The sequence below is a fragment of the Dendrobates tinctorius genome, unplaced genomic scaffold (genome assembly GCF_039654945.1).
Source record: "Dendrobates tinctorius isolate UK_male_01 unplaced genomic scaffold, ASM3965494v1 ptg000250l, whole genome shotgun sequence".
Classification (NCBI taxonomy): domain Eukaryota; kingdom Metazoa; phylum Chordata; class Amphibia; order Anura; family Dendrobatidae; genus Dendrobates; species Dendrobates tinctorius.
Window position 1 is genome coordinate 22,707,005 of NW_027361917.1, and position 24,014 is coordinate 22,731,018.

The following is a 24,014-nucleotide window of genomic DNA, read 5'->3' on the forward strand; positions in this document are numbered from 1 at the left end:
GGGTTTTGGTGGGAGACTGTACTCTGGGGCTGCTGGGAAATGTCTCTCATTTGAAAATTGTAGCAGTGGATGGCCTTCTTCCAGGCAGCGGGACATGTGACTCTCTGGCAGCACGATGGAGCTGAACACGGAACAGCCTGCGGAAAATGGGCTGTGTGTTGCCTTTTTTGTTTTTTCATAGCCAAACCATGCACCCACTTCTAGGTGGTCTCCCTGGGCCAAATGAGGGCTGGGCCCATGGTGGTAGGTCAGGAGGAAGCTCTTGCTCTGTATACTCTGGCTTCTCTTCAGAACGTAAAAATCTTTCGCCTTTTACTAAAGATTTCCGTGGAGAGAAGCAAAACTGAGTTTTGTGGCAATTTTTGCACGCTCCAGCTTGCTGGGGCTTCCTTAAATGGGTTCAACAACAGAATGAAGGAATGAGTGGGTGGGGTTTTGGTGGGAGACTGTACTCTGGGGCTGATGGGAAATGCCTCTCATTTGAATATTGTAGCAGTGGATGGCCTGCTTCCAGGCAGCGGAACATGTGACTCTCTGGCAGCACGATGGAGCTGAACACGGAGCAGCCTGCGGAAAATGGGCTGTGTGTTGCCGTTTTTGTTTTTCCATAGCCAAACCACGCACCCACTTCTAGGTGGTCTCCCTGGGCCAAATGAGGGCTGTGCCCATGGTGGTAGGTCAGTAGGAAGCCCTTACCCAGTATACTCTGGCTTTTCTTCAGAACGTAAAAATCTTTCGCCTTTTACTAAAGATTTCCGTGGAGAGAAGCAAAACTTATTTTTGTGGCAATTTTTGCACGCTCCAGCTTGCTGGCGCTATGGGTTCAACAACAGAATGAAGGAATGAGTGGGTGGGGTTTTGGTGGGAGACTGTACTCTGGGGCTTATGGGAAATGCCTCTCATTTGAATATTGTAGCAGTGGATGGCCTTCTTCCAGGCAGCTGGACATGTGACTCTCTGGCAGCAGGATGGAGCTGAACACGGAGCAGCCTGCGGAAAATGGGCTGTGTGTTGCCGTTTTTGTTTTTCCATAGTCAAACCATGCACCCACTTCTAGGTGGTCTCCCTGGGCCAAATGAGGGCTGTGCCCATGGTGGTAGGTCAGGAGGAAGCCCTTGCCCAGTATACTCTGGCTTTTCATCAGAATGTAAAAATCTTTCGCCTTTTATTAAAGATTTCCGTGGAGAGAAGCAAAACTGAGTTTTGTGGCAATTTTTGCACGCTCCAGCTTGCTGGGGCTTCATTAAATGGGTTCAACAACAGAATGAAGGAATGAGTGGGTGGGGTTTTGGTGGGAGACTGTACTCTGGGGCTGCTGGGAAATGTCTCTCATTTGAATATTGTAGCAGTGGATGGCGTTCTTCCAGGCAGCGGGACAGGTGACAATCTGGCAGCAAGATGGAGCTGAACACGGAGCAGCCTGCGGAATATGGGCTGTGTGTTGCCGTTTTTGTTTTTCCATAGCGAAACCACGCATCCACTTCTAGGTGGTCTCCCTGGGCCAAATGAGGGCTGTACCCATGGTGGTAGGTCAGGAGGAAGCCCTTGCCCAGTATACTCTGGCTTCTCTTCAGAACGTAAAAATCTTTCGCCTTTTACTAAAGATTTCCGTGGAGAGAAGCAAAACTGAATTTTGTGGCAATTTTTGCACGCTCCAGCTTGCTGGGGCTTCCTTAAATGGATTCAACAACAGAATGAAGTAATGAGTGGGTGGGGTTTTGGTGGGAGACTGTACTCTGGGGCTGCTGGGAAATGTCTCTCATTTGAATATTGTAGCAGTGGATGGCCTTCTTCCAGGCAGCAGGACATGTGACTCTCTGGCAGCAAGATGGAGCTGAACATGGAGCAGCCTGCGGAAAATGGGCTGTGTGTTGCCGTTTTTGTTTTTCTATAGCCAAACCACGCACCCACTTCTAGGTGGTCTCCCTGGGCCAAATGAGGGCTGTGCCCATGGTGGTAGGTCAGGAGGAAGCCCTTGCCCAGTATACTCTGGCTTCTCTTCAGAATGTAAAAATCTTTCGCCTTTTATTAAAGATTTCAGTGGAGAGAAGCAAAACTGAGTTTTGTGGCAATTTTTGCACGCTCCAGCTTGCTGGGACTTCTTTAAATGGGTTCAACAACAGAAAGAAGGAATGAGTGGGTGGGGTTTTGGGAAATGTCTCTCATTTGAATATTGTAGCTCTGGATGGCCTTCTTCCAGGCAGCGGGACATGTGACTCTCTGGCAGCACGATGGAGCTGAACACGGAGCAGCCTGTGGAAAATGGGCTGTGTGTTGCCGTTTTTGTTTTTACATAGCAAAACCACGCACCCACTTCTAGGTGGTCTCCCTGGGCCTAATGAGGGTTGCGGCCATGTTGGTAGGTCTGGAGGAAGCCTTTGCCCAGTATACTCTGGCTTTTCTTCAAAACGTAAAAAATCTTTTGCCTTTTACTAAAGATTTCCGTGGAGAGAAGCAAAACTGAGTTTTCTGGCATTATTTGCACGCTCCAGCTTGCTGGGGCTTCCTTAAATGGGTTCAACAACAGAATGAAGGAATGAGTGGGTGGGGTTTTGGTGGGAGACTGTACTCTGGGGCTCCTGGGAAATGTCTCTCATTTGAATATTGTAGCAGTGGATGGCCTTCTTCCAGGCAACGGGACATGTGACTCTCTGGCAGCACGATGGAGCTGAACACGGAGCAGCCTGCGGAAAATGGGCTGTGTGTTGCCATTTTTGTTTTTCCATAGCCAAACCATGCACCCACTTCTAGGTGGTCTCCCTGGGCCAAAAGAGGGCTGTGCCCATGGTGTTAGGTCAGGAGGAAGCCCTTGCCCAATATACTCTGGCTTCTCTTCAGAACGTAAAAATCTTTCGCCTTTTAATAAAGATTTCCGTGGAGAGAAGCAAACCTGAGTTTTGTTGAAATTTTTGCATGCTCCAGCTTCCTGGGGCTTCCTTAAATGGGTTCAACAACAGAATGAAGGAATGAGTGGGTGGGGTTTTGGTGGGAGACTGTACTCTGGGGCTGCTGGGATCTGTCTCTCATTTGAATATTGTAGCAGTGGAAGGCATTCTTCTAGGCAGCGGGACATGTGACTCTCTGGCAGCACGATGGAGCTGAACACGGAGCAGCCTGCGGAAAATGGGCTGTGTGTTGCTGTTTTTGTTTTTCCATAGCCAAACCACGCACCCACTTCTAGGTGGTCTCCCTGGGCCAAATGAGGGCTGTGCCCATGGTGGTAGGTCAGGAGCAAGCCCTTGCCCAGCATACTCTGGCTTCTCTTCAGAACGTATAAATCTTTTGCCTTTTACTAAAGATTTCCGTGAAGAGAAGCAAAACTGAGTTTTGTGGCAATTTTTGCATGCTCCAGCTTCTTGGGGCTTCCTTAAATGGGATCAATGAAAGAATGAGTGGGTGGGGTTTTGGTGGGAGCCTGTACTCTGGGGCTGATGGGAAATGCTTCTCATTTGAATATTGTAGCAGTGGATGGCCTTCTTCCAGGCAGCGGGACATGTGACTCTCTGGCAGCAGGATGGAGCTTAACACAGAGCAGCCTGCGGAAAATGGGCTGTGTGTTGCCGTTTTTGTTTTTCCATAGCCAAACCACGCACCCACTTCTAGGTGGTCTCCCTGGGCCAAATGTGGGCTGCGGCCATGGTGGTAGGTCAGGAGGAAGCCCTTGCGCCGTGTACTCTGGCTTTTCTACAGAACGTAAAAATCTTTTGCCTTTTACTAAAGATTTCCGTGGAGAGAAGCAAAACTGAGTTTTGTGCCAATTTTTGCACGCTCCAGCTTGCTGGGGCTTCCTTAAATGGGTTCAACAACAGAATGAAGGAATGAGTGGGTGGGGTTTTGGTGGGAGACTGTACTCTGGGGCTGCTGGGAAATGTCTCTCATTTGAATATTGTAGCAGTGGATGGCCTTTTTTCAGTCAGCGGGACACGTGACGCTCTGGCAGCAGGATGGAGCTGAACACGGAGCAGCCTGCGGAAAATGGGCTGTGTGTTGCCGTTTTTGTTTTTAAATCGCCAAACCACGCACCCACTTCTAGGTGGTCTCCCTGGGCCAAATGAGGGCTGCGGCCATGGTGGTAGGTCAGGAGGAAGCCCATGCGCAGTATACTCTGGCTTTTCTTCAGAACGTAAAAATCTTTCGCCTTTTACTAAAGATTTCCGTGGAGAGAAGCAAAACTGAGTTTTTTGGCAATTTTTGCACGTTCCAGCTTGCTGGGGCTTCCTTAAATGGGTTCAACAACAGAATGAAGGAATGAGTGGGTGGGGTTTTGGTGGGAGACTGTACTCTGGGGCTGCTGGGAAATGTCTCTCATTTGAATTTTGTAGCAGTGGATGGCCTTCTTCCAGGCAGCGGGACATGTGACTCTCTGGCAGCAGGATGGAGCTGAACACGGAGCAGCCTGCGGAAAATGGGCTGTGTGTTGCCGTTTTTGTTTTTCCATAGCCAAACCACGCACCCACTTCTAGGTGGTCTCCCTGGGCCAAATGAGGGCTGTGCCCATGGTGGTAGGTCAGGAGGAAGCCCTTGCCCAGTATACTCTGGCTTCTCTTCAGAACGTAAAAATCTTTCGCCTTTTACTAAAGATTTCCGTGGAGAGAAGCAAAACTGAATTTTGTGGCAATTTTTAGAATCATAGAATCATAGAAAGGGACCTCCTGGGCCATCTGGTCCAACCCCCTGCTCAAAGCAGGATTCGCTAAATCATCCCAATCAGATGTCTGTCCAGCCTCTGTTTGAAGACTTCCATTGAAGGAGAACTCACCACTTCTCGTGGCAGCCTGTTCCACTCATTGATCACTCTAACTGTCAAAAAGTTTTTTCTAATATCTAATCTGTGTCTCCTCCCATTCAGTTTCATCCCATTGCTTCTAGTCTTTCCTTGTGCAAATGAGAATAAAGTTGATCCTTCTACAATGTGACAGCCCTTTAGATATTTGTAGACAGCAATTAAGTCTCCTCTCAGTCTTCTCTTTTGCAAACTAAACATTCCCAAATCCTGCAACCTTTCCTCATAAGACAGGGTTTGCAGACCGGTCACCATTCTGGTCGCTCTTTTCTGAACTTGCTCCAGTTTGTTGATGTCTTTTTTAAAATGTGGTGCCCAAAACTGGACACAATATTCCAGATGTGGTCTGACCAAAGAGGAGTAGAGGGAAATAATGACTTCACGTGATCTAGACTGTATGCTTCTGTTAATACATCCTAGAACTGCATTTGCCTTTTTTGCTGCTGCATCACACTGTTGACTCATATTCAGTCTGTGATCTATTAGTATACCCAAGTCTTTTTCACATGTGCTGTCACTTAGCCCTATTCCTCCCATTCTATATATGCTTTTTTCATTTTTATTGCCCAGATGTAGTACTTTGCATTTCTCCCTGTTAAAAACCATTCTGTTAGTTACTGCCCACTTCTCCAGTTTATTTAAATCTTTTTGAATCCTCTCTCTCTCTTCTCTAGAATTAGTTATCCCTCCTAGCTTTGTGTCATCAGCAAATTTAATCAGTTTACCCTCAATTCCTTCATCTAAATCGTTGATAAAGATGTTGAACAATACAGGGCCCAGGACAGAGCCCTGTGGTACCCCACTTGAGACATTCTTCCAACTGGATGTGCAGCCATTTACGACCACTCTTTGGGTCCGATCACTAAGCCAGCTATGAATCCACCTAACAGTTGCCTTGTCCATTCCATACTTAGTCATTTTTTCAATAAGGATTGTATGAGAGACTTTGTCAAATGCTTTGCTGAAGTCAAGATATACTATATCTACAGCATTTCCTTGATCCACCCAATCAGTGATACCGTCATAGAAGGAAATTAAGTTAGTCTGACATGACTTATTAGTTACAAACCCATGCTGACTCTGTTTGATCACTTCATTCTTATCCAGGTATTGACTTACATGTTGTTTAATAATTTGTTCAAAGATCTTTCCTGGTATAGAAGTCAGACTCACTGGCCTATAGTTGCCTGGGTCCACCTTCTTCCCCTTTTTGAAGATAGGAACAACATTTGCTCTTCTCCAGTCTTCTGGCACTTCTCCTGTTCTCCAAGAATTTTCAAAGATTATGGAGAGTGGTTCAGAAATTTCTTCTGCTATCTCCTTCAGTACTCCACGCTCCAGCTTGCTGGGGCTTCCTTAAATGGGTTCAACAACAGAATGATGGAATGAGTGGGTGGGGTTTTGGTGGGAGACTGTACTCTGGGGCTGCTGGGAAATGTCTCTCACTTGAATATTGTAGCAGTGGATGGCCTTCTTCCAGGCAGCGGGACATGTGACTCTCTGGCAGCAAGATGGAGCTGAACATGGAGCAGCCTGCGGAAAATGGGCTGTGTGTTGCCGATTTTGTTTTTCCATAGCCAAACCACGCACCCACTTCTAGGTGATCTCCCTGGGCCAAATGAGTGCTGTGCCCATGGTGGTAGGTCAGGAGGAAGCCCTTGCCCAGTAAACTCTGGCTTCTTTTCAGAATGTAAAAATCTTTCGCCTTTTATTAAAGATTTCCGTGGAGAGAAGCAAAACTGAGTTTTGTGGCAATTTTTGCACGCTCCAGCTTGCTGGGACTTCCTTAAATGGGTTCAACAAAAGAATGAAGGAATGAGTGGGTGGGGTTTTGGTGGGAGACTGTACTCTGGGGCTGCTGGGAAATGTCTCTCATTTGAATATTGTAGCTCTGGATGGCCTTCTTCCAGGCAGCGGGACATGTGACTCTCTGGCAGCACGATGGAGCTGAACACGGAGCAGCCTGTGGAAAATGGGCTGTGTGTTGCCGTTTTTGTTTTTCCATAGCAAAACCACGCACCCACTTCTAGGTGGTCTCCCTGGGCCAAATGAGGGCTGTGCACATGGTGGTAGGTCAGGAGGAAGCCCTTGACCAGTATACTCTGGCTTTTCTTCAGAACGTAAAAATCTTTCGCTTTTTACTAAAGATTTCCGTGGAGAGAAGCAAAACTGAGTTTTGTGGCAATTTTTGCACGCTCCAGCTTGCTGGGGCTACCTTAAATGGGTTCAACAACAGAATGAAGGAATGAGTGGGTGGGGTTTTGGTGGGAGACTGTACTCTGGGGCTGATGGGAGATGCCTCTCATTTGAATATTGTAGCAGTGGATGGCCTTCTTCCAGGCAGCGGGACATGTGACTTTCTGGCAGCAGGAGGGAGCTGAACACGGAGCAGCCTGCGGAAAATGGGCTGTGTGTTTCCGTTTTTGTTTTTCCATAGCCAAACCACGCACCCACTTCTAGGTGGTCTCCCTGGGCCAAATGAGGGCTGTGCCCATGGTGTTAGGTCAGGAGGAAGCACTTGCCCAGTATACTCTGGCTTCTCTTCAGAACGTAAAAATCTTTCGCCTTTTACTAAAGATTTCTGTGGAGAGAAGCAAAACTGAGTTTTGTGGCAATTTTTGCACGCTCCAGCTTGCTGGGGTTTCCTTAAATGGGTTCAACAACAGAATGAAGGAATGAGTGGGTGGGGTTTTGGTGGGAGACTGTACTCTGGGGCTGCTGGGAAATGTCTCTCATTTGAATTTTGTAGCAGTGGATGGCGTTCTTCCAGGCAGCGGGACAGGTGACTTTCTGGCAGCAAGATGGAGCTGAACACGGAGCAGCCTGCGGAAAATGGGCTGTGTGTTGCCGTTTTTGTTTTTCCATAGCCAAACCACGCACCCTCTTCTAAGTGGTCTCCCTGGGCCAAATGAGGGCTGTGCCCATGGTGGTAGGTCAGGAGGAAGCCCTTGCCCAGTATACTCTGGCTTCTCTTCAGAACGTAAAAATCTTTCTCCTTTTACTAAAGATTTCCGTGGAGAGAAACAAAACTGAGTTTTGTGGCAATTTTTGCACGCTCCAGCTTGCTGGGGCTTCCTTAAATGGGTTCAACAACAGAATGAAGGAATGAGTGGGTGGATTTTGGTGGGAAACTGTACTATGGGGCTGCTGGGAAATGTCTTTCATTTGAATATTGTAGCAGTGGATGGCCTTCTTCCAGGCAGTGGGACATGTGACTCTCTGGCAGCAGGATGGAGCTGAACACAGAGCAGCCTGCGGAAAATGGGCTGTGTGTTGCCGTTTTTGTTTTTCCATAGCCAAACCACGCACCCACTTCTAGGTGGTCTCCCTGGGCCAAATGAGGGCTGTGCCCATGGTGGTAGGTCAGTAGGAAGCCCTTGCCCAGTATACTCTGGCTTTTCTTCAGAACGTAAAAATCTTTCGCCTTTTACTAAAGATTTCCGTGGAGAGAAGCAAAACTGAGTTTTGTGGCAATTTTTGCACGCTCCAGCTTGCTGGCGCTATGGGTTCAACAACAGAATGAAGGAATGAGTGGGTGGGGTTTTGGTGGGAGACTGTACTCTGGGGCTGCTGGAAAATGTCTCTCATTTGAATATTGTAGCAGTGGATGGCGTTCTTCCAGGCAGCGGGACAGGTGACAATCTGGCAGCAAGATGGAGCTGAACACGGAGCAGCCTGCGGAAAATGGGCTGTGTGTTGCCGTTTTTGTTTTTCCATAGCCAAACCACGCACCCACTTCTAGGTGGTCTCCCTGGGCCAAATGAGGGCTGTGCCCATGGTGTTAGGTCATGAGGAAGCACTTGCCCAGTATACTCTGGCTTCTCTTCAGAACGTAAAAATCTTTCGCCTTTTACTAAAGATTTCCGTGGAGAGAAGCAAAACTGAGTTTTGTGGCAATTTTTGCACTCTCCAGCTTGCTGGGGTTTCCTTAGATGGGTTCAACAACAGAATGAAGGAATGGTTGGGTGGGGTTTGGTGGGAGACTGTACTCTGGGGCTGATGGGAGATGCCTCTCATTTGAATATTGTAGCAGTGGATGGCCTTCTTCCAGGCAGCGGGACATGTGACTTTCTGGCAGCAGGATGGAGCTGAACACGGAGCAGCCTGCGGAAAATGGGCTGTGTGTTGCCGTTTTTGTTTTTCCATAGCCAAACCACGTACCCACTTCTAGGTGGTCTCCCTAGGCCAAATGAGAGCTGTGCCCATGGTGGTAGGTCAGGAGGAAGCCATTGCCCAGTATACTCTGGCTTCTCTTCAGAATGTAAAAATCTTTCGCCTTTTACTAAAGATTTCTGTGGAGAGAAGCAAAACTGAGTTTTGTGGCAATTTTTGCACGCGCCAGCTTGCTGGGGCTACCTTAAATGGGTTCAACAACAGAATGAAGGAATGAGTGGGTGGGGTTTTGGTGGGAGACTGTACTCTGGGGCTGCTGGGAAATGTCTCTCATTTGAATATTGTAGCAGTGGATGGCGTTCTTCCAGGCAGCGGGACAGGTGACAATCTGGCAGCAAGATGGAGCTGAACACGGAGCAGCCTGCGGAATATGGGCTGTGTGTTGCCGTTTTTGTTTTTCCATAGCGAAACCACGCATCCACTTCTAGGTGGTCTCCCTGGGCCAAATGAGGGCTGTGCCCATGGTGGTAGGTCAGGAGGAAGCCCTTGCCCAGTATACTCTGGCTTCTCTTCAGAACGTAAAAATCTTTCGCCTTTTACTAAAGATTTCCGTGGAGAGAAGCAAAACTGAATTTTGTGGCAATTTTTGCACGCTCCAGCTTGCTGGGGCTTCCTTAAATGGATTCAACAACAGAATGAAGGAATGAGTGGGTGGGGTTTTGGTGGGAGACTGTACTCTGGGGCTGCTGGGAAATGTCTCTCATTTGAATATTGTAGCAGTGGATGGCCTTCTTCCAGGCAGCGGGACATGTGACTCTCTGGCAGCAAGATGGAGCTGAACATGGAGCAGCCTGCGGAAAATGGGCTGTGTGTTGCCGTTTTTGTTTTTCTATAGCCAAACCACGCACCCACTTCTAGGTGGTCTCCCTGGGCCAAATGAGGGCTGTGCCCATGGTGGTAGGTCAGGAGGAAGCCCTTGCCCAGTATACTCTGGCTTCTCTTCAGAATGTAAAAATCTTTCGCCTTTTATTAAAGATTTCAGTGGAGAGAAGCAAAACTGAGTTTTGTGGCAATTTTTGCACGCTCCAGCTTGCTGGGACTTCCTTAAATGGGTTCAACAACAGAAAGAAGGAATGAGTGGGTGGGGTTTTGGTGGGAGACTGTACTCTGGGGCTGTTGGGAAATGTCTCTCATTTGAATATTGTAGCTCTGGATGGCCTTCTTCCAGGCAGCGGGTCATGTGACTCTCTGGCAGCACGATGGAGCTGAACACGGAGCAGCCTGTGGAAAATGGGCTGTGTGTTGCCGTTTTTGTTTTTACATAGCAAAACCACGCACCCACTTCTAGGTGGTCTCCCTGGGCCTAATGAGGGTTGCGGCCATGTTGGTAGGTCTGGAGGAAGCCTTTGCCCAGTATACTCTGGCTTTTCTTCAAAACGTAAAAAATCTTTTGCCTTTTACTAAAGATTTCCGTGGAGAGAAGCAAAACTGAGTTTTCTGGCATTTTTTGCACGCTCCAGCTTGCTGGGGCTTCCTTAAATGGGTTCAACAACAGAATGAAGGAATGAGTGGGTGGGGTTTTGGTGGGAGACTGTACTCTGGGGCTCCTGGGAAATGTCTCTCATTTGAATATTGTAGCAGTGGATGGCCTTCTTCCAGGCAACGGGACATGTGACTCTCTGGCAGCACGATGGAGCTGAACACGGAGCAGCCTGCGGAAAATGGGCTGTGTGTTGCCATTTTTGTTTTTCCATAGCCAAACCACGCACCCACTTCTAGGTGGTCTCCCTGGGCCAAATGAGGGCTGTGCCCATGGTGGTAGGTCAGGAGGAAGCCCTTGCCCAATATACTCTGGCTTCTCTTCAGAAGGTAAAAATCTTTCGCCTTTTAATAAAGATTTCCGTGGAGAGAAGCAAACCTGAGTTTTGTTGAAATTTTTGCATGCTCCAGCTTGCTGGGGCTTCCTTAAATGGGTTCAACAACAGAATGAAGGAATGAGTGGGTGGGGTTTTGGTGGGAGACTGTACTCTGGGGCTGCTGGGATCTGTCTCTCATTTGAATATTGTAGCAGTGGATGGCATTCTTCTAGGCAGCAGGACATGTGACTCTCTGGCAGCACGATGGAGCTGAACACGGAGCAGCCTGCGGAAAATGGGCTGTGTGTTGCTGTTTTTGTTTTTCCATAGCCAAACCATGCACCCACTTCTAGGTGGTCTCCCTGGGCCAAATGAGGGCTGTGCCCATGGTGGTAGGTCAGGAGCAAGCCCTTGCCCAGCATACTCTGGCTTTTCTTCAGAACGTAAAAATCTTTTGCCTTTTACTAAAGATTTCCGTGAAGAGAAGCAAAACTGAGTTTTGTGGCAATTTTTGCATGCTCCAGCTTTTTGGGGCTTCCTTAAATGGGATCAATGAAAGAATGAGTGGGTGGGGTTTTGGTGGGAGCCTGTACTCTGGGGCTGATGGGAAATGCTTCTCATTTGAATATTGTAGCAGTGGATGGCGTTCTTCCAGGCAGCGGGACAGGTGACAATCTGGCAGCAAGATGGAGCTGAACACGGAGCAGCCTGCGGAAAATGGGCTGTGTGTTGCCGTTTTTGTTTTTCCATAGCCAAACCACGCACCCACTTCTAGGTGGTCTCCCTGGGCCAAATGAGGGCTGTGCCCATGGTGGTAGGTCAGGAGGAAGCCCTTGCCCAGTATACTCTGGCTTCTCTTCAGAACGTAAAAATCTTTCGCCTTTTACTAAAGATTTCCGTGGAGAGAAGCAAAACTGAATTTTGTGGCAATTTTTAGAATCATAGAATCGTAGAGTTGGAAGGGACCTCCTGGGCCATCTGGTCCAACCCCCTGCTCAAAGCAGGATTCGCTAAATCATCCCAATCAGATGTCTGTCCAGCCTCTGTTTGAAGACTTCCATTGAAGGAGAACTCACCACTTCTCGTGGCAGCCTGTTCCACTCATTGATCACTCTAACTGTCAAAAAGTTTTTTCTTATATCTAATCTGTGTCTCCTCCCATTCAGTTTCATCCCATTGCTTCTAGTCTTTCCTTGTGCAAATGAGAATAAAGTTGATCCTTCTACAATGTGACAGCCCTTTAGATATTTGTAGACAGCAATTAAGTCTCCTCTCAGTCTTCTCTTTTGCAAACTAAACATTCCCAAATCCTGCAACCTTTCCTCATAAGACAGGGTTTGCAGACCGGTCACCATTCTGGTCGCTCTTTTCTGAACTTGCTCCAGTTTGTTGATGTCTTTTTTAAAATGTGGTGCCCAAAACTGGACACAATATTCCAGATGTGGTCTGACCAAAGAGGAGTAGAGGGAAATAATGACTTCACGTGATCTAGACTGTATGCTTCTGTTAATACATCCTAGAACTGCATTTGCCTTTTTTGCTGCTGCATCACACTGTTGACTCATATTCAGTCTGTGATCTATTAGTATACCCAAGTCTTTTTCACATGTGCTGTCACTTAGCCCTATTCCTCCCATTCTATATATGCTTTTTTCATTTTTATTGCCCAGATGTAGTACTTTGCATTTCTCCCTGTTAAAAACCATTCTGTTAGTTACTGCCCACTTCTCCAGTTTATTTAAATCTTTTTGAATCCTCTCTCTCTCTTCTCTAGAATTAGCTATCCCTCCTAGCTTTGTGTCATCAGCAAATTTAATCAGTTTACCCTCAATTCCTTCATCTAAATCGTTGATAAAGATGTTGAACAATACAGGGCCCAGGACAGAGCCCTGTGGTACCCCACTTGAGACATTCTTCCAACTGGATGTGCAGCCATTTACGACCACTCTTTGGGTCCGATCACTAAGCCAGCTATGAATCCACCTAACAGTTGCCTTGTCCATTCCATACTTAGTCATTTTTTCAATAAGGATTGTATGAGAGACTTTGTCAAATGCTTTGCTGAAGTCAAGATATACTATATCTACAGCATTTCCTTGATCCACCCAATCAGTGATACCGTCATAGAAGGAAATTAAGTTAGTCTGACATGACTTATTAGTTACAAACCCATGCTGACTCTGTTTGATCACTTCATTCTTATCCAGGTATTGACTTACATGTTGTTTAATAATTTGTTCAAAGATCTTTCCTGGTATAGAAGTCAGACTCACTGGCCTATAGTTGCCTGGGTCCACCTTCTTCCCCTTTTTGAAGATAGGAACAACATTTGCTCTTCTCCAGTCTTCTGGCACTTCTCCTGTTCTCCAAGAATTTTCAAAGATTATGGAGAGTGGTTCAGAAATTTCTTCTGCTATCTCCTTCAGTACTCCACGCTCCAGCTTCCTGGGGCTTCCTTAAATGGGTTCAACAACAGAATGATGGAATGAGTGGGTGGGGTTTTGGTGGGAGACTGTACTCTGGGGCTGCTGGGAAATGTCTCTCACTTGAATATTGTAGCAGTGGATGGCCTTCTTCCAGGCAGCGGGACATGTGACTCTCTGGCAGCAAGATGGAGCTGAACATGGAGCAGCCTGCGGAAAATGGGCTGTGTGTTGCCGATTTTGTTTTTCCATAGCCAAACCACGCACCCACTTCTAGGTGATCTCCCTGGGCCAAATGAGTGCTGTGCCCATGGTGGTAGGTCAGGAGGAAGCCCTTGCCCAGTAAACTCTGGCTTCTCTTCAGAATGTAAAAATCTTTCGCCTTTTATTAAAGATTTCCGTGGAGAGAAGCAAAACTGAGTTTTGTGGTAATTTTTGCACGCTCCAGCTTGCTGGGACTTCCTTAAATGGGTTCAACAAAAGAATGAAGGAATGAGTGGGTGGGGTTTTGGTGGGAGACTGTACTCTGGGGCTGCTGGGAAATGTCTCTCATTTGAATATTGTAGCTCTGGATGGCCTTCTTCCAGGCAGCGGGACATGTGACTCTCTGGCAGCACGATGGAGCTGAACACGGAGCAGCCTGTGGAAAATGGGCTGTGTGTTGCCGTTTTTGTTTTTCCATAGCAAAACCACGCACCCACTTCTAGTTGGTCTCCCTGGGCCTAATGAGGGTTGCGGCCATGTTGGTAGGTCTGGAGGAAGCCTTTGCCCAGTATACTCTGGCTTTTCTTCAGAACGTAAAAATCTTTTGCCTTTTACTAAAGATTTCGGTGGAGAGAAGCAAAACTGAGTTTTCTGGCAATTTTTGCACGCTCCAGCTTGCTGGGGCTTCCTTAAATGGGTTCAACAACAGAATGAAGGAATGAGTGGGTGGGGTTTTGGTGGGAGACTGTACTCTGGGGCTCCTGGGAAATGTCTCTCATTTGAATATTGTAGCAGTGGATGGCCTTCTTCCAGGCAACGGGACATGTGACTCTCTGGCAGCACGATGGAGCTGAACACGGAGCAGCCTGCGGAAAATGGGCTGTGTGTTGCCATTTTTGTTTTTCCATAGCCAAACCACACACCCACTTCTAGGTGGTCTCCCTGGGCCAAATGAGGGCTGTGCCCATGGTGGTAGGTCAGGAGGAAGCCCTTGCTCAGTATACTCTGGCTTCTCTTCAGAACGTAAAAATCGTTCGCCTTTTACTAAAGATTTCCGTGGAAAGAAGCAAACCTGAGTTTTGTGGAAATTTTTGCATCCTCCAGCTTGCTGGGGCTTCCTTAAATGGGTTCAACAACAGAATGAAGGAATGAGTGGGTGGGGTTTTGGTGGGAGACTGTACTCTGGGGCTGCTGGGATCTGTCTCTCATTTGAGTATTGTAGCAGTGAATGGCCTTCTTCTAGGCAGCGGGACATGTGACTCTCTAGCAGCACGATGGAGCTGAACACGGAGCAGCCTGCGGAAAATGGGCTGTGTGTTGCCGTTTTTGTTTTTCCATAGCCAAACCACGCACCCACTTCTAGGTGGTCTCCCTGGGCCAAATGAGGGCTGTGCCCATGGTGGTAGGTCAGGAGGAAGCCCTTGCCCAGTATACTCTGGCTCCTCTTCAGAACGTAAAAATCTTTCGCCTTTAACTAAAGATTTCCGTGGAGAGAAGCAGAACTGAATTTTGTGGCAATTTTTGCAAGCTCCAGCTTGCTGGGGCTTCCTTAAATGGGTTCAACAACAGAATGAAGGAATGAGTGGGTGGGGTTTTGGTGGGAGACTGTACTCTGGGGCTGCTGGGAAATGTCTCTCATTTGAATATTGTAGCAGTGGATGGCCTTCTTCCAGGCAGCGGGACATGTGACTCTCTGGCAGCAAGATGGAGCTGAACATGGAGCAGCCTGCGGAAAATGGGCTGTGTGTTGCCGTTTTTGTTTTTCCATAGCCAAACCACGCACCCACTTCTATGTGGTCTCCCTGGGCCAAATGAGGGCTGTGCCCATGGTGGTAGGTCAGGAGGAAGCCCTTGCCCAGTATACTCTGGCTTCTCTTCAGAATTTAAAAATCTTTCGCCTTTTATTAAAGATTTCCGTGGAGAGAAGCAAAACTGAGTTTTGTGGCAATTTTTGCACGCTCCAGCTTGCTGGGACTTCCTTAAATGGCTTCAACAACAGAATGAAGGAATGAGTGGGTGGGGTTTTGGTGGGAGACTGTACTCTGGGGCTGCTGGGAAATGTCTCTCATTTGAATATTGTAGCTCTGGATGGCCTTCTTCCAGGCAGCGGGACATGTGACTCTCTGGCAGCACGATGGAGCTGAACACGGAGCAGCCTGTGAAAAATGGGCTGTGTGTTGCCATTTTTGTTTTTCCATAGCCAAACCACGCACCCACTTCTAGGTGGTCTCCCTGGGCCAAATGAGGGCTGTGCCCATGGTGGTAGGTCAGGAGGAAGCCCTTGCCCAGTATACTCTGGCTTTTCTTCAGAACGTAAAAATCTTTCGCCTTTTACTAAAGATTTCCGTGGAGAGAAGCAAAACTGAGTTTTGTGGCAATTATTGCACGCTCCAGCTTGCTGGCGCTATGGGTTCAACAACAGAATGAAGGAATGAGTGGGTGGGGTTTTGGTGGGAGACTGTACTCTGGGGCTTATGGGAAATGCCGCTCATTTGAATATTGTAGCAGTGGATGGCCTTTTTCCAGGCAGCGGGACATGTGACTCTCTGGCAGCAGGATGGAGCTGAACACGGAGCAGCCTGCGGAAAATGGGCTGTGTGTTGCCGTTTTTGTTTTTCCATAGTCAAACCATGCACCCACTTCTAGGTGGTCTCCCTGGGCCAAATGAGGGCTGTGCCCATGGTGGTAGGTCATGAGTAAGCCCTTACCCAGTATACTCTGGTTTCTCTTCAGAATGTAAAAATCTTTCGCCTTTTACTAAAGATTTCCGTGGAGAGAAGCAAAACTGAGTTTTGTGGCAATTTTTGCACGCCCCAGCTTGCTGTGGCTTCCTTAAATGGGTTCAACAACAGAATGAAGGAATGAGTGGGTGGGTGGGGTTTTGGTGGGAGACTGTACTCTGGGGCTGCTGGGAAATGTCTCTCATTTGAAAATTGTAGTAGTGGATGGCCTTCTTCCAGGCAGCGGGACATGTGACTCTCTGGCAGCACGATGGAGCTGAACACGGAACAGCCTGCGGAAAATGGGCTGTGTTTTGCCTTTTTTGTTTTTCCATAGCCAAACCATGCACCCACTTCTAGGTGGTCTTCCTGGGCCAAATGAGGGCTGGGCCCATGGTGGTAGGTCAGGAGGAAGCTCTTGCTCTGTATACTCTGGCTTCTCTTCAGAACGTAAAAATCTTTTGCCTTTTACTAAAGATTTCCGTGGAGAGAAGCAAACCTGAGTTTTGTGGCAATTTTTGCACGCTCCAGCTTGCTGGGGCTTCCTTAAATGGGTTCAACAACAGAATGAAGGAATGAGTGGGTGGGGTTTTGGTGGGAAACTGTACTCTGGGGCTGCTGGGAAATGTCTCTCATTTGAATATTGTAGCTCTGGATGGCCTTCTTCCAGGCAGCGGGACATGTGACTCTCTGGCAGCACGATGGAGCTGAACACGGAGCAGCCTGTGGAAAATGGGCTGTGTGTTGCCGTTTTTGTTTTTCCATAGCAAAACCACGCACCCACTTCTAGGTGGTCTCCCTGGGCCAAATGAGGGCTGTGCACATGGTGGTAGGTCAGGAGGAAGCCCTTGACCAGTATACTCTGGCTTTTCTTCAGAACGTAAAAATCTTTCGCTTTTTACTAAAGATTTCCGTGGAGAGAAGCAAAACTGAGTTTTGTGGCAATTTTTGCACGCTCCAGCTTGCTGGGGCTACCTTAAATGGGTTCAACAACAGAATGATGGAATGAGTGGGTGAGGTTTTGGTGGGAGACTGTACTCTGGGGCTGATGGGAGATGCCTCTCATTTGAATATTGTAGCAGTGGATGGCCTTCTTCCAGGCAGCGGGACATGTGACTTTCTGGCAGCAGGAGGGAGCTGAACACGGAGCAGCCTGCGGAAAATGGGCTGTGTGTTTCCGTTTTTGTTTTTCCATAGCCAAACCACGCACCCACTTCTAGGTGGTCTCCCTGGGCCAAATGAGGGCTGTGCCCATGGTGTTAGGTCAGGAGGAAGCACTTGCCCAGTATACTCTGGCTTCTCTTCAGAACGTAAAAATCTTTCGCCTTTTACTAAAGATTTCTGTGGAGAGAAGCAAAACTGAGTTTTGTGGCAATTTTTGCACGCTCCAGCTTGCTGGGGTTTCCTTAAATGGGTTCAACAACAGAATGAAGGAATGAGTGGGTGGGGTTTTGGTGGGAGACTGTACTCTGGGGCTGCTGGGAAATGTCTCTCATTTGAATATTGTAGCAGTGGATGGCGTTCTTCCAGGCAGCGGGACAGGTGATTTTCTGGCAGCAAGATGGAGCTGAACACGGAGCAGCCTGCGGAAAATGGGCTGTGTGTTGCCGTTTTTGTTTTTCCATAGCCAAACCACGCACCCTCTTCTAAGTGGTCTCCCTGGGCCAAATGAGGGCTGTGCCCATGGTGGTAGGTCAGGAGGAAGCCCTTGCCCAGTATACTCTGGCTTCTCTTCAGAACGTAAAAATCTTTCGCCTTTTACTAAAGATTTCCGTGGAGAGAAACAAAACTGAGTTTTGTGGCAATTTTTGCACGCTCCAGCTTGCTGGGGCTTCCTTAAATGGGTTCAACAACAGAATGAAGGAATGAGTGGGTGGATTTTGGTGGGAAACTGTACTATGGGGCTGCTGGGAAATGTCTTTCATTTGAATATTGTAGCAGTGGATGTCTTTCTTCCAGGCAGCGGGACATGTGACTCTCTGGCAGCAGGATGGAGCTGAACACAGAGCAGCCTGCGGAAAATGGGCTATGTGTTGCCGTTTTTGTTTTTCCATAGCCAAACCACGCACCCACTTCTAGGTGGTCTCCCTGGGCCAAATGAGGGCTGTGCCCATGGTGGTAGGTCAGTAGGAAGCCCTTGCCCAGTATACTCTGGCTTTTCTTCAGAACGTAAAAATCTTTCGCCTTTTACTAAAGATTTCCGTGGAGAGAAGCAAAACTGAGTTTTGTGGCAATTTTTGCACGCTCCAGCTTGCTGGCGCTATGGGTTCAACAACAGAATGAAGGAATGAGTGGGTGGGGTTTTGGTGGGAGACTGTACTCTGGGGCTGCTGGGAAATGTCTCTCATTTGAATATTGTAGCAGTGGATGGCGTTCTTCCAGGCAGCGGGACAGGTGACAATCTGGCAGCAAGATGGAGCTGAACACGGAGCAGCCTGCGGAAAATGGGCTGTGTGTTGCCGTTTTTGTTTTTCCATAGCCAAACCACGCACCCACTTCTAGGTGGTCTCCCTGGGCCAAATGAGGGCTGTGCCCATGGTGTTAGGTCATGAGGAAGCACTTGCCCAGTATACTCTGGCTTCTCTTCAGAACGTAAAAATCTTTCGCCTTTTACTAAAGATTTCCGTGGAGAGAAGCAAAACTGAGTTTTGTGGCAATTTTTGCACTCTCCAGCTTGCTGGGGTTTCCTTAAATGGGTTCAACAACAGAATGAAGGAATGAGTGGGTGGGGTTTGGTGGGAGACTGTACTCTGGGGCTGATGGGAGATGCCTCTCATTTGAATATTGTAGCAGTGGATGGCCTTCTTCCAGGCAGCGGGACATGTGACTTTCTGGCAGCAGGATGGAGCTGAACACGGAGCAGCCTGCGGAAAATGGGCTGTGTGTTGCCGTTTTTGTTTTTCCATAGCCAAACCACGTACCCACTTCTAGGTGGTCTCCCTAGGCCAAATGAGAGCTGTGCCCATGGTGGTAGGTCAGGAGGAAGCCATTGCCCAGTATACTCTGGCTTCTCTTCAGAATGTAAAAATCTTTCGCCTTTTACTAAAGATTTCTGTGGAGAGAAGCAAAACTGAGTTTTGTGGCAATTTTTGCACGCGCCAGCTTGCTGGGGCTACCTTAAATGGGTTCAACAACAGAATGAAGGAATGAGTGGGTGGGGATTTGGTGGGAGACTGTACTCTGGGGCTGCTGGGAAATGTCTCTCATTTGAATATTGTAGCAGTGGATGGCGTTCTTCCAGGCAGCGGGACAGGTGACAATCTGGCAGCAAGATGGAGCTGAACACGGAGCAGCCTGCGGAATATGGGCTGTGTGTTGCCGTTTTTGTTTTTCCATAGCGAAACCACGCATCCACTTCTAGGTGGTCTCCCTGGGCCAAATGAGGGCTGTGCCCATGGTGGTAGGTCAGGAGGAAGCCCTTGCCCAGTATACTCTGGCTTCTCTTCAGAACGTAAAAATCTTTCGCCTTTTACTAAAGATTTCCGTGGAGAGAAGCAAAACTGAATTTTGTGGCAATTTTTGGACGCTCCAGCTTGCTGGGGCTTCCTTAAATGGATTCAACAACAGAATGAAGGAATGAGTGGGTGGGGTTTTGGTGGGAAATGTCTCTCATTTGAATATTGTAGCAGTGGATGGCCTTCTTCCAGGCAGTGGGACATGTGACTCTCTGGCAGCAAGATGGAGCTGAACATGGAGCAGCCTGCGGAAAATGGGCTGTGTGTTGCCGTTTTTGTTTTTCTATAGCCAAACCACGCACCCACTTCTAGGTGGTCTCCCTGGGCCAAATGAGGGCTGTGCCCATGGTGGTAGGTCAGTAGGAAGCCCTTGCCCAGTATACTCTGGCTTTTCTTCAGAACGTAAAAATCTTTCGCCTTTTACTAAAGATTTCTGTGGAGAGAAGCAAAACTGAGTTTTGTGGCAATTTTTGCACGCACCAGCTTGCTGGCGCTATGGGTTCAACAACAGAATGAAGGAATGAGTGGGTGGGGTTTTGGTGGGAGACTGTACTCTGGGGCTTATGGGAAATGCCTCTCATTTGAATATTGTAGCAGTGGATGGCCTTCTTCCAGGCAGCGGGACATGTGACTCTCTGGCAGCAGGATGGAGCTGAACACGGAGCAGCCTGCGGAAAATGGGCTGTGTGTTGCCGTTTTTGTTTTTCCATAGCCAAACCACGCACCCACTTCTAGGTGGTCTCCCTGGGCCAAATGAGGGCTGTGCCCATGGTGGTAGGTCAGGAGGAAGCCCTTGCCCAGTATACTCTGGCTTCTCTTCAGAACGTAAAAATCTTTCGCCTTTTACTAAAGATTTCCGTGGAGAGAAGCAAAACTGAGTTTTGTGGCAATTTTTCCACGCTCCAGCTTGCTGGGGCTACCTTAAATGGGTTCAACAACAGAATGAAGGAATGAGTGGGTGGGGTTTTGGTGGGAGACTGTACACTTGGGGCTGCTGGGAGATGTCTCTCATTTGAATATTGTAGCAGTGGATGGCCTTCTTCCAGGCAGCGGGACATGTGACTTTCTGGCAGCAGGATGGAGCTGAACACGGAGCAGCCTGCGGAAAATGGGCTGTGTGTTGCCGTTTTTGTTTTTCCATAGCCAAACCACGTACCCACTTCTAGGTGGTCTCCCTAGGCCAAATGAGAGCTGTGCCCATGGTGGTAGGTCAGGAGGAAGCCCTTGCCCAGTATACTCTGGCTTCTCTTCAGAACGTAAAAATCTTTCGCCTTTTACTAAAGATTTCCGTGGAGAGAAGCAAAACTGAGTTTTGTGGCAATTTTTGCACGCTCCAGCTTGCTGGGGCTTCCTTAAATGGGTTCAACAACAGAATGAAGGAATGAGTGGGTGGGGTTTTGGTGGGAGACTGTACTCTGGGGCTGCTGGGAAATGTCTCTCATTTGAATATTGTAGCAGTGGATGGCGTTCTTCCAGACAGCGGGACAGGTGACAATCTGGCAGCAAGATGGAGCTGAACACAGAGCAGCCTGCGGAAAATGGGCTGTGTGTTGCCGTTTTTGTTTTTCCATAGCCAAACCACGCACCCACTTCTAGGTGGTCTCCCTGGGCCAAATGAGGGCTGTGCCCATGGTGGTAGGTCAGGAGGAAGCCCTTGCCCAGTATACTCTGGCTTCTCTTCAGAACGTAAAAATCTTTCGCCTTTTACTAAAGATTTCCGTGGAGAGAAGCAAAACTGAATTTTGTGGCAATTTTTGCACGCTCCAGCTTGCTGGGGCTTCCTTAAATGGGTTCAACAACAGAATGAAGGAATAAGTGGGTGGGGTTTTGGTGGGAGACTGTACTCTGGGGCTGCTGGGAAATGTCTCTCATTTGAATATTGTAGCAGTGGATGGCCTTCTTCCAGGCAGCGGGACATGTGACTCACTGGCAGCAAGATGGAGCTGAACATGGAGCAGCCAGCGGAAAATGGGCTGTGTGTTGCCGTTTTTGTTTTTCCATAGCCAAACCACGCACCCACTTCTAGGTGGTCTCCCTGGGCCAAATGAGGGCTGTGCCCATGGTGGTAGGTCAGGAGGAAGCACTTGCCCAGTATACTCTGGCTTTTCATCAGAATGTAAAAATCTTTCGCCTTTTATTAAAGATTTCCGTGGAGAGAAGCAAAACTGAGTTTTGTGGCAATTTTTGCACGCTCCAGCTTGCTGGGACTTCGTTAAATGGGTTCAACAACAGAATGAAGGAATGAGTGGGTGGGGTTTTGGTGGGAGACTGTACTCTGGGGCTGCTGGGAAATGATTCTCATTTGAATATAGTAGCCATGGATGGCCTTTTTTCAGTCAGCGGGACACGTGACGCTCTGGCAGCAGGATGGAGCTGAACACGGAGCAGCCTGCGGAAAATGGGCTGTGTGTTGCCGTTTTTGTTTTTCCATAGCCAAACCACGCACCCACTTCTAGGTGGTCTCCCTGGGCCAAATGAGGGCTGTGCCCATGGTGGTAGGTCAGGAGGAAGCCCTTGCCCAGTATACTCTGGCTTCTCTTCAGAACTTAAAAATCTTTCGCCTTTTACTAAAGATTTCCGTGGAGAGAAGCAAAACTGAATTTTGTGGCAATTTTTGCACGCTCCAGCTTGCTGGGGCTTCCTTAAATGGGTTCAACAACAGAATGAAGGAATGAGTGGGTGGGGTTTTGGTGGGAGACTGTACTCTGGGGCTGCTGGGAAATGTTTCTCATTTGAATATTGTAGCAGTGGATGGCCTTCTACCAGGCAGCGGGACATGTGACTCTCTGGCAGCAAGATGGAGCTGAACATGGAGCAGCCTGCGGAAAATGGGCTGTGTGTTGCCGTTTTTGTTTTTCTATAGCCTAACCACGCACCCACTTCTAGGTGGTCTCCCTGGGCCAAATGAGGGCTGTGCCCATGGTGGTAGGTCAGGAGGAAGCCCTTGCCCAGTATACTCTGGCTTTTCATCAGAATGTAAAAATCTTTCGCCTTTTATTAAAGATTTCCGTGGAGAGAAGCAAAACTGAGTTTTGTGGCAATTTTTGCACGCTCCAGCTTGCTGGGACTTCATTAAATGGGTTCAACAACAGAATGAAGGAATGAGTGGGAGGGGTTTGGTGGGAGACTGTACTCTGGGGCTGCTGGGAAATGTCTCTCATTTGAATATTGTAGCAGTGGATGGCCTTCTTCCAGGCAATGGGACATGTGACTCTCTGGCAGCACGATGGAGCTGAACACGGAGCAGACTGCGGAAAATGGGCTGTGTGTTGCCATTTTTGTTTTTCCATAGCCAAACCACGCACCCACTTCTAGGTGGTCTCCCTGGGCCAAATGAGGGCTGTGCCCATGGTGGTAGGTCAGGAGGAAGCCCTTGCCCAGTATACTCTGGCTTCTCTTCAGAACGTAAAAATCTTTCGCCTTTTACTAAAGATTTCCGTGGAGAGAAGCAAACCTGAGTTTTGTGGCAATTTTTGCATGCTCCAGCTTGCTGGGGCTTCCTTAAATGGGTTCAACAACAGAATGAAGGAATGAGTGGGTGGGGTTTTGGTGGGAGACTGTCATCTGGGGCTGCTGGGATCTGTCTCTCATTTGAATATTGTAGCAGTGGATGGCCTTCTTCTAGGCAGCGGTACATGTGACTCTCTGGCAGCACGATGGAGCTGAACACGGAGCAGCCTGCGGAAAATGGGCTGTGTTGCTGTTTTTGTTTTTCCATAGCCAAACCACGCACCCACTTCTAGGTGGTCTCCCTGGGCCAAATGAGGGCTGTGACCATGGTGGTAGGTCAGGAGCAAGCCCTTGCCCAGTATCCTCTGGCTTCTTTTCAGAATGTAAAAATCTTTCGCCTTTTACTAAAGATTTCTGTGGAGAGAAGCAAAACTGAGTTTTGTGGCAATTTTTGCATGCTCCAGCTTGCTGGGGCTTCCTTAAATGGGTTCAACAACAGAATGAAAGAATGAGTGGGTGGGGTTTTGGTGTGAGCCTGTAATCTGGGGCTGATGGGAAATGCTTCTCATTTGAATATTGTAGCAGTGGATGGCCTTCTTCCAGGCAGCGGGACATGTGACTCTCTGACAGCAGGATGGAGCTTAACACAGAGCAGCCTGCGGAAAATGGGCTGTGTGTTGCCGTTTTTGTTTTTCCATAGCCAAACCACGCACCCTCTTCTAGGTGGTCTCCCTGGGCCAAATAAGGGTTGTGCCCATGGTGGTAGGTCAGGAGGAAGCCCTTGCCCAGTATACTCTGGCTTCTCTTCAGAACGTAAAAATCTTTCGCCTTTTACTAAAGATTTCCGTGGAGAGAAACAAAACTGAGTTTTGTGGCAATTTTTGCACGCTCCAGCTTGCTGGGGCTTCCTTAAATGGGTTCAACAACAGAATGAAGGAATGAGTGGGTGGATTTTGGTGGGAAACTGTACTATGGGGCTGCTGGGAAATGTCTTTCATTTGAATATTGTA

General features: G+C 48.2%; 49 non-coding genes across 49 annotated transcripts; all 49 read left to right on the forward strand.

Annotated features, from left to right (window-relative positions):
• The first annotated feature begins 271 nt into the window (after positions 1-271).
• LOC141065182 (U5 spliceosomal RNA) lies at positions 272-387 on the forward strand. Its single transcript, XR_012226322.1, has one exon. It is a non-coding gene; the product is annotated as a U5 spliceosomal RNA (small nuclear RNA).
• A 314-nt stretch (positions 388-701) lies between these two features.
• On the forward strand, positions 702-817 carry LOC141064499 (U5 spliceosomal RNA). The gene has a single exon (XR_012225704.1). It is a non-coding gene; the product is annotated as a U5 spliceosomal RNA (small nuclear RNA).
• A 307-nt stretch (positions 818-1,124) lies between these two features.
• LOC141064362 (U5 spliceosomal RNA) lies at positions 1,125-1,240 on the forward strand. The gene has a single exon (XR_012225580.1). It is a non-coding gene; the product is annotated as a U5 spliceosomal RNA (small nuclear RNA).
• Positions 1,241-1,554: 314 nt separating this feature from the next.
• Positions 1,555-1,670, forward strand: LOC141065128 (U5 spliceosomal RNA). The gene has a single exon (XR_012226271.1). It is a non-coding gene; the product is annotated as a U5 spliceosomal RNA (small nuclear RNA).
• Positions 1,671-1,984: 314 nt separating this feature from the next.
• On the forward strand, positions 1,985-2,100 carry LOC141064408 (U5 spliceosomal RNA). Its single transcript, XR_012225622.1, has one exon. It is a non-coding gene; the product is annotated as a U5 spliceosomal RNA (small nuclear RNA).
• Positions 2,101-2,387: 287 nt separating this feature from the next.
• Positions 2,388-2,504, forward strand: LOC141064302 (U5 spliceosomal RNA). The gene has a single exon (XR_012225527.1). It is a non-coding gene; the product is annotated as a U5 spliceosomal RNA (small nuclear RNA).
• Positions 2,505-2,818: 314 nt separating this feature from the next.
• On the forward strand, positions 2,819-2,934 carry LOC141063671 (U5 spliceosomal RNA). The gene has a single exon (XR_012224960.1). It is a non-coding gene; the product is annotated as a U5 spliceosomal RNA (small nuclear RNA).
• A 314-nt stretch (positions 2,935-3,248) lies between these two features.
• On the forward strand, positions 3,249-3,364 carry LOC141064290 (U5 spliceosomal RNA). The gene has a single exon (XR_012225516.1). It is a non-coding gene; the product is annotated as a U5 spliceosomal RNA (small nuclear RNA).
• A 306-nt stretch (positions 3,365-3,670) lies between these two features.
• On the forward strand, positions 3,671-3,786 carry LOC141065086 (U5 spliceosomal RNA). The gene has a single exon (XR_012226232.1). It is a non-coding gene; the product is annotated as a U5 spliceosomal RNA (small nuclear RNA).
• A 314-nt stretch (positions 3,787-4,100) lies between these two features.
• LOC141064925 (U5 spliceosomal RNA) lies at positions 4,101-4,216 on the forward strand. Its single transcript, XR_012226087.1, has one exon. It is a non-coding gene; the product is annotated as a U5 spliceosomal RNA (small nuclear RNA).
• A 314-nt stretch (positions 4,217-4,530) lies between these two features.
• LOC141064528 (U5 spliceosomal RNA) lies at positions 4,531-4,644 on the forward strand. Its single transcript, XR_012225730.1, has one exon. It is a non-coding gene; the product is annotated as a U5 spliceosomal RNA (small nuclear RNA).
• Positions 4,645-6,450: 1,806 nt separating this feature from the next.
• Positions 6,451-6,566, forward strand: LOC141064261 (U5 spliceosomal RNA). The gene has a single exon (XR_012225489.1). It is a non-coding gene; the product is annotated as a U5 spliceosomal RNA (small nuclear RNA).
• A 314-nt stretch (positions 6,567-6,880) lies between these two features.
• LOC141063809 (U5 spliceosomal RNA) lies at positions 6,881-6,996 on the forward strand. The gene has a single exon (XR_012225083.1). It is a non-coding gene; the product is annotated as a U5 spliceosomal RNA (small nuclear RNA).
• A 314-nt stretch (positions 6,997-7,310) lies between these two features.
• On the forward strand, positions 7,311-7,426 carry LOC141063626 (U5 spliceosomal RNA). The gene has a single exon (XR_012224919.1). It is a non-coding gene; the product is annotated as a U5 spliceosomal RNA (small nuclear RNA).
• A 314-nt stretch (positions 7,427-7,740) lies between these two features.
• LOC141063979 (U5 spliceosomal RNA) lies at positions 7,741-7,856 on the forward strand. Its single transcript, XR_012225236.1, has one exon. It is a non-coding gene; the product is annotated as a U5 spliceosomal RNA (small nuclear RNA).
• Positions 7,857-8,169: 313 nt separating this feature from the next.
• On the forward strand, positions 8,170-8,285 carry LOC141065179 (U5 spliceosomal RNA). Its single transcript, XR_012226319.1, has one exon. It is a non-coding gene; the product is annotated as a U5 spliceosomal RNA (small nuclear RNA).
• A 307-nt stretch (positions 8,286-8,592) lies between these two features.
• LOC141064845 (U5 spliceosomal RNA) lies at positions 8,593-8,708 on the forward strand. The gene has a single exon (XR_012226015.1). It is a non-coding gene; the product is annotated as a U5 spliceosomal RNA (small nuclear RNA).
• A 313-nt stretch (positions 8,709-9,021) lies between these two features.
• On the forward strand, positions 9,022-9,137 carry LOC141064034 (U5 spliceosomal RNA). The gene has a single exon (XR_012225286.1). It is a non-coding gene; the product is annotated as a U5 spliceosomal RNA (small nuclear RNA).
• A 314-nt stretch (positions 9,138-9,451) lies between these two features.
• LOC141065129 (U5 spliceosomal RNA) lies at positions 9,452-9,567 on the forward strand. The gene has a single exon (XR_012226272.1). It is a non-coding gene; the product is annotated as a U5 spliceosomal RNA (small nuclear RNA).
• Positions 9,568-9,881: 314 nt separating this feature from the next.
• On the forward strand, positions 9,882-9,997 carry LOC141064409 (U5 spliceosomal RNA). Its single transcript, XR_012225623.1, has one exon. It is a non-coding gene; the product is annotated as a U5 spliceosomal RNA (small nuclear RNA).
• A 314-nt stretch (positions 9,998-10,311) lies between these two features.
• LOC141064082 (U5 spliceosomal RNA) lies at positions 10,312-10,428 on the forward strand. The gene has a single exon (XR_012225327.1). It is a non-coding gene; the product is annotated as a U5 spliceosomal RNA (small nuclear RNA).
• A 314-nt stretch (positions 10,429-10,742) lies between these two features.
• On the forward strand, positions 10,743-10,858 carry LOC141064119 (U5 spliceosomal RNA). The gene has a single exon (XR_012225360.1). It is a non-coding gene; the product is annotated as a U5 spliceosomal RNA (small nuclear RNA).
• A 314-nt stretch (positions 10,859-11,172) lies between these two features.
• LOC141064358 (U5 spliceosomal RNA) lies at positions 11,173-11,288 on the forward strand. Its single transcript, XR_012225577.1, has one exon. It is a non-coding gene; the product is annotated as a U5 spliceosomal RNA (small nuclear RNA).
• A 306-nt stretch (positions 11,289-11,594) lies between these two features.
• On the forward strand, positions 11,595-11,708 carry LOC141064416 (U5 spliceosomal RNA). Its single transcript, XR_012225629.1, has one exon. It is a non-coding gene; the product is annotated as a U5 spliceosomal RNA (small nuclear RNA).
• A 1,811-nt stretch (positions 11,709-13,519) lies between these two features.
• Positions 13,520-13,635, forward strand: LOC141064096 (U5 spliceosomal RNA). The gene has a single exon (XR_012225339.1). It is a non-coding gene; the product is annotated as a U5 spliceosomal RNA (small nuclear RNA).
• A 314-nt stretch (positions 13,636-13,949) lies between these two features.
• Positions 13,950-14,065, forward strand: LOC141063832 (U5 spliceosomal RNA). The gene has a single exon (XR_012225104.1). It is a non-coding gene; the product is annotated as a U5 spliceosomal RNA (small nuclear RNA).
• Positions 14,066-14,379: 314 nt separating this feature from the next.
• LOC141064581 (U5 spliceosomal RNA) lies at positions 14,380-14,495 on the forward strand. The gene has a single exon (XR_012225779.1). It is a non-coding gene; the product is annotated as a U5 spliceosomal RNA (small nuclear RNA).
• Positions 14,496-14,809: 314 nt separating this feature from the next.
• On the forward strand, positions 14,810-14,925 carry LOC141064431 (U5 spliceosomal RNA). The gene has a single exon (XR_012225643.1). It is a non-coding gene; the product is annotated as a U5 spliceosomal RNA (small nuclear RNA).
• A 314-nt stretch (positions 14,926-15,239) lies between these two features.
• LOC141064354 (U5 spliceosomal RNA) lies at positions 15,240-15,355 on the forward strand. Its single transcript, XR_012225573.1, has one exon. It is a non-coding gene; the product is annotated as a U5 spliceosomal RNA (small nuclear RNA).
• A 314-nt stretch (positions 15,356-15,669) lies between these two features.
• On the forward strand, positions 15,670-15,785 carry LOC141063951 (U5 spliceosomal RNA). Its single transcript, XR_012225210.1, has one exon. It is a non-coding gene; the product is annotated as a U5 spliceosomal RNA (small nuclear RNA).
• Positions 15,786-16,092: 307 nt separating this feature from the next.
• Positions 16,093-16,208, forward strand: LOC141063675 (U5 spliceosomal RNA). Its single transcript, XR_012224963.1, has one exon. It is a non-coding gene; the product is annotated as a U5 spliceosomal RNA (small nuclear RNA).
• A 318-nt stretch (positions 16,209-16,526) lies between these two features.
• On the forward strand, positions 16,527-16,642 carry LOC141064432 (U5 spliceosomal RNA). The gene has a single exon (XR_012225644.1). It is a non-coding gene; the product is annotated as a U5 spliceosomal RNA (small nuclear RNA).
• A 314-nt stretch (positions 16,643-16,956) lies between these two features.
• On the forward strand, positions 16,957-17,072 carry LOC141063810 (U5 spliceosomal RNA). Its single transcript, XR_012225084.1, has one exon. It is a non-coding gene; the product is annotated as a U5 spliceosomal RNA (small nuclear RNA).
• A 314-nt stretch (positions 17,073-17,386) lies between these two features.
• On the forward strand, positions 17,387-17,502 carry LOC141063627 (U5 spliceosomal RNA). The gene has a single exon (XR_012224920.1). It is a non-coding gene; the product is annotated as a U5 spliceosomal RNA (small nuclear RNA).
• A 314-nt stretch (positions 17,503-17,816) lies between these two features.
• Positions 17,817-17,932, forward strand: LOC141064971 (U5 spliceosomal RNA). Its single transcript, XR_012226127.1, has one exon. It is a non-coding gene; the product is annotated as a U5 spliceosomal RNA (small nuclear RNA).
• A 313-nt stretch (positions 17,933-18,245) lies between these two features.
• On the forward strand, positions 18,246-18,361 carry LOC141065180 (U5 spliceosomal RNA). The gene has a single exon (XR_012226320.1). It is a non-coding gene; the product is annotated as a U5 spliceosomal RNA (small nuclear RNA).
• Positions 18,362-18,668: 307 nt separating this feature from the next.
• Positions 18,669-18,784, forward strand: LOC141064847 (U5 spliceosomal RNA). Its single transcript, XR_012226016.1, has one exon. It is a non-coding gene; the product is annotated as a U5 spliceosomal RNA (small nuclear RNA).
• A 313-nt stretch (positions 18,785-19,097) lies between these two features.
• LOC141064035 (U5 spliceosomal RNA) lies at positions 19,098-19,213 on the forward strand. Its single transcript, XR_012225287.1, has one exon. It is a non-coding gene; the product is annotated as a U5 spliceosomal RNA (small nuclear RNA).
• Positions 19,214-19,527: 314 nt separating this feature from the next.
• LOC141064951 (U5 spliceosomal RNA) lies at positions 19,528-19,643 on the forward strand. The gene has a single exon (XR_012226110.1). It is a non-coding gene; the product is annotated as a U5 spliceosomal RNA (small nuclear RNA).
• A 290-nt stretch (positions 19,644-19,933) lies between these two features.
• LOC141063991 (U5 spliceosomal RNA) lies at positions 19,934-20,049 on the forward strand. Its single transcript, XR_012225247.1, has one exon. It is a non-coding gene; the product is annotated as a U5 spliceosomal RNA (small nuclear RNA).
• A 307-nt stretch (positions 20,050-20,356) lies between these two features.
• Positions 20,357-20,472, forward strand: LOC141064880 (U5 spliceosomal RNA). The gene has a single exon (XR_012226046.1). It is a non-coding gene; the product is annotated as a U5 spliceosomal RNA (small nuclear RNA).
• Positions 20,473-20,787: 315 nt separating this feature from the next.
• On the forward strand, positions 20,788-20,903 carry LOC141065194 (U5 spliceosomal RNA). Its single transcript, XR_012226333.1, has one exon. It is a non-coding gene; the product is annotated as a U5 spliceosomal RNA (small nuclear RNA).
• A 314-nt stretch (positions 20,904-21,217) lies between these two features.
• Positions 21,218-21,333, forward strand: LOC141065130 (U5 spliceosomal RNA). The gene has a single exon (XR_012226273.1). It is a non-coding gene; the product is annotated as a U5 spliceosomal RNA (small nuclear RNA).
• A 314-nt stretch (positions 21,334-21,647) lies between these two features.
• Positions 21,648-21,763, forward strand: LOC141064544 (U5 spliceosomal RNA). Its single transcript, XR_012225745.1, has one exon. It is a non-coding gene; the product is annotated as a U5 spliceosomal RNA (small nuclear RNA).
• Positions 21,764-22,077: 314 nt separating this feature from the next.
• Positions 22,078-22,193, forward strand: LOC141063961 (U5 spliceosomal RNA). Its single transcript, XR_012225219.1, has one exon. It is a non-coding gene; the product is annotated as a U5 spliceosomal RNA (small nuclear RNA).
• Positions 22,194-22,507: 314 nt separating this feature from the next.
• Positions 22,508-22,623, forward strand: LOC141064545 (U5 spliceosomal RNA). The gene has a single exon (XR_012225746.1). It is a non-coding gene; the product is annotated as a U5 spliceosomal RNA (small nuclear RNA).
• Positions 22,624-22,936: 313 nt separating this feature from the next.
• On the forward strand, positions 22,937-23,052 carry LOC141064260 (U5 spliceosomal RNA). The gene has a single exon (XR_012225488.1). It is a non-coding gene; the product is annotated as a U5 spliceosomal RNA (small nuclear RNA).
• A 312-nt stretch (positions 23,053-23,364) lies between these two features.
• Positions 23,365-23,480, forward strand: LOC141064269 (U5 spliceosomal RNA). The gene has a single exon (XR_012225497.1). It is a non-coding gene; the product is annotated as a U5 spliceosomal RNA (small nuclear RNA).
• Positions 23,481-23,794: 314 nt separating this feature from the next.
• LOC141064972 (U5 spliceosomal RNA) lies at positions 23,795-23,910 on the forward strand. The gene has a single exon (XR_012226128.1). It is a non-coding gene; the product is annotated as a U5 spliceosomal RNA (small nuclear RNA).
• The last annotated feature ends 104 nt before the right edge of the window (positions 23,911-24,014 follow it).